Raw genomic sequence first — 4,155 nt, 5'->3', positions numbered from 1 at the left:
CCCTTGACCAAGCACATGCTTCTGTCACTCTCCCCCATCCTAGGCAGAATAGTAGCAGTTTCTCCCCTGAATTGAAGCCCAGGGTCTGTATCTGGGAGCACCACACGCACTGAAGCACGGGGCACCATACTAAAAGCAGGGGATTAAGTGAGTCTCTGTGCAAAGGAGGCAAACAAACATCCCTTACGGAATGTTGAGACCTCCCAGTCCTTTCCTCCAACATAACTCCAAGAACTGGCAGCTGGGATTGTAGTCCTTCCTCTCTTGTTATTAAAGATATGGTCCATGGATAGCAGCAACAGCTATAGATGGAGTCTCAGCCCCACCCCAGACCAACTAAATGAGAATCTGCTTTTCACCAAAAACTCAGGTAACTGGTATATAGTACATGTTCAAGTTTGAGCAGCTTTGCTCTGACAGGAGATTAAACTCTTCACTGTGGAAACAAACCCTCAAGAAAAAAACCTAAAGGTGTAGACATCTCTTCTAAATTATAAACTCTTTGATGCGAAAATCAATGTCTTACACATCCTTGAAACACCAATATCTTCAATCTCTTGGATCCAAGCCTATTATAAAAATCAGCTACCACCAGCAAAGGACTACATACCATCATCTTCAAGAAACTCCACAAAGTCTAAGGAATTGCTTATGTGTTGGGAAAAAACAGCATAGTATACTCTGTATGAATATAACATTAAGCATATTTATTATTTCTGTGCAATAAAAACTGTAAAACTTTCTTCAAGCTATTAAATAAATAAGGCCCTAGAGAGAAAATTGGAAAGGGGGATGGTATAGTGGCTTATGGAGAAGCCTGAAAACCTTATAAATACAATAACCACACTTAATGAATTAAATATTGATTTTACAAGTGTGAGAGTGAAACTGGACTCTCTTGAAATATTTGAGATATATAGTTTCCTAATTCTCTAAAATCTTAATGGGAAATTAGAGAGATAGATATTATACCCATGAAGAAGAAAAACTAGTAGTTGTGCTTGGAAAACCTTCAGGAAGTTCAAAAGAAAATTGGAATTTGAAGAGAGGAGTTTAAAATCATTTTTTATTAAAAATATTTACTGTAGAAAATTTGGAAAATATAAAAAAGTATAAAGAAAAGAAACTTTCTGTAATCACCAAAAATAAAATAAAATAAAGACTAAAAATATGAGCTTCACCTCTATACTTGAGGGGGCGGGGAATCATTAATCAACTTAGTCAACACTTTAAGAAAACTCGGTACTGAATAATAATCAGAATGGTTCCTGATAACTACTCCTGTCCAGATCATCTAGCTTCCACATCAGAGTGACAGTGTTGGAAGAATAAGAGAAAGATGGACTTTTACAAGGCCCTCATTAATATCTTGGAAAGTATAGGTACATGTAACTACATGCTAATTGTTAAGGTAGGCTAGGAAGGCATGGAAGAAGTGGTCTCTCCATAGGTCTCTCTCGGGCCTGCACTCTGGGCCTTATTTTCAGTAACAGAAACTGTGCTGGCTTAGTTTACCCCTTTAGGATCATAACAAAGACAAATGGAAACACGTCCCACTGGATACTGCCACAGTCCAAGGCACGAATACAGACAACTCCCACTGAAGATGAGTTCTATCTCAAAAATTACAACAAAAAGGGAAGCCAACCACCATGAAAGGGGTACATCAAATCCAAATAAAGACAGAATTTACTGTGCAGGAACTAGGAGTAATAGAAGAATCTGAGAGAGACTTTAAAATAAGTTTGTTTAAAATGTGTAGAGCTAAAGAAAGAAAACAATCCATAAGGGAAGGACAGGACATTATTATTATTTGTTTTGAAGTATATCCATATTTGAAAGTGAAATGCTAGAATGAAAATATAGTCACTGAGATAAATTCAAGTAATTGCAGACTACCTACCTGAGCACCTTTTTTGTGAGTAGAGCCCCATGCTGGGGTCTGGTACAAAGCACCATTGGTAGAAAGCAGCTGTGTTCTCCTTTAAACGCTTTTAGAGTCTTCCAACTTGAACACTTCACTAGAGCTCCTTTTCATACAGTCATTTAAACAATGGTTGAATGCTACTATGTGGCAAGCACTGAGCTAGGGGTGGGGTGGAAGGGCATAGTAAAAATGAAGAATGGTCTCTGCTCTTGAGGAATTTACTGTCTGGTAAGAGAGGGATTTCTGTGTTAAGACATGCAAACATAGAACACAGCCTGCTTAGAAAAGCTGTAGATATAACAGCTACCATGTGCCCAGCTCTCTACAAAAATGGCCACCTAATTACATTCTCTAATCCTCACAAGAACTCTATAAGACTGGTATTACCATGCTCATTTTACCAAGGAGAAAACAGGTCCTTAGAATATTATAATAACTTTCCCTGTTTCCCAAATGGGTGGTAGATTTTAGAATTAGGTTTTCCACCCAAGTCCTCTGACTGCAGCAGCCACCTTCTTTTCGCTATACTTGGCTGCGTTTGTGCAGAATGGTTTTGGAGAGCAGAAGGAGGAATGGTCTGGCCTCGTAAAAGTGTCTATCTTCCCCTTAATTTGATCTCTTTTTTTCCCCCTATTTCATAAGAGGAAAATTACCACTCAAAGTTCATGATTTAGCTAAGAAGTCAATGAATTGAAAGACATGGTTCCAATTTGCAAGGAGCTTCTATTTTAAGAGAGAGACAATGGTGGAAAAAGACTAAATAATATATAAATATTATACAATATGTAGATAATGTATAATATATAAAAAATTATAGCTATAAAGAAGAACACTGAGGCCTCAAATAGTTAAAGAAAGAACAGAGGAAAGGGAAGTAGGTTGAGAACAAGTAGGCCTTGAAGAAAAACAAAGGAATCAAAGAAAAAGAAGGTTGTTGCAGAAGAGCTGACTCAAAATTCAATCCATGAGTTCCCATTAAGAATTGCAGTTTTATCAATATATGGTGATGGAAGAACTGACTCTGGGGTGGTGAACACACAACGGGATTTATAGATGATGTATTACAGAATTGTACACCTGAAATCTATGTAACTTCACTAACAACTGTCACCCCAATACAATGTAATTTAAAAAATGTTTTCAGTTTTTTGCCCTAGATGGTGGCCACCATGAAGAAGGCGGCTGCCGATGTTAGTGTTACTTTTGAAAATCAACAAAAGATAAACAAATTTGCATAGAATACAAGTAGAATCACAGAGCTGAAGGAAGAAAGAGACATAAAGAAGAAACAACTCAAAAATTTAGAAGATGCTTGTAAGGACATCACACCTGTAGATGATGACTGCTTAATGATACCTTGCCAATTTGGTGATGTTTTCATTAGCTAGTCTCAAAAAGAAATACAAGAAATGTTAGAAGAAGAAAAGAACATTTTGCAAGAAGAAATTGATGCCTTACAATCCAGAGTGGAATCAGTTCAGCGGGTATCAGCAAATTTGCAAGTTCAGTTGTATGCAAAATTGAGGAGCAACATAAACCTTGAAGCTGATAAAAAGTTAAACATTTTATAATACTTTTTAAAATTTGTTTAATCAACTTGAATATTGTTTAAATGATAATTTCCCTTTTTCAAATGATACGGAAAGTAAAACAGTTCTTTAAAAAATTTCTTTTATTTAATGGAAACTTGCCTATTTTCACATGTCTTGCTTATTATGTATTTTATATTTTTTAAAAGAAGACAGTATCCATCTATGTATTTTGTATAATGATTATATCAAGTGTAGGGGTTTTATGTCATGTTATTAAATCAATTAAGCGATATAGAAATAAAAATGGCAGTTTTTCAATCCTGGCTCTTCATTTTACCAAGTATTTGAAAGGTATTATTAAGCTCTGAACTTCAAGTGTCAATTTATTTATCTTTCCAATGGGGATAAAAATGCCTGCTTCACAGGATTTTGTCCGAAGTAAATGAGACGTACTCAGTACCTTGCACATCTCAAAGAGTCAACAAATGTCAGACTTACACATGTATATTATTCCATCTAAAGCTGAGAAAATTAAGGGAAAGCTAATTATAACCTTCTAGGATATGAGGATTTTGAAAGAAAAGATGATAACTGTTTTCCATGTTCACAGAGGAGATAAGCAAAAGAAGGTGGGGGGGAGGGCGAGGGGGGTTTAAACTGTTATGTGATCGTATGTGATGATAACTGTATTGGAGG

The 4,155-nt window shown here is 36.1% G+C and overlaps 1 pseudogene; it reads left to right on the top strand.

The window, feature by feature from the left end:
- The first annotated feature begins 3,084 nt into the window (after positions 1-3,084).
- Positions 3,085-3,498, top strand: LOC109450629 (prefoldin subunit 4; annotated as a pseudogene).
- Positions 3,499-4,155: the final 657 nt, after the last annotated feature.

The sequence above is a fragment of the Rhinolophus sinicus genome, linkage group LG04 (genome assembly GCF_036562045.2).
Source record: "Rhinolophus sinicus isolate RSC01 linkage group LG04, ASM3656204v1, whole genome shotgun sequence".
NCBI classification, from domain to species: domain Eukaryota; kingdom Metazoa; phylum Chordata; class Mammalia; order Chiroptera; family Rhinolophidae; genus Rhinolophus; species Rhinolophus sinicus.
The sequence above is the reverse complement of the archived record's forward strand: the minus strand, read 5'-3'. Positions and strand labels throughout refer to the sequence as shown.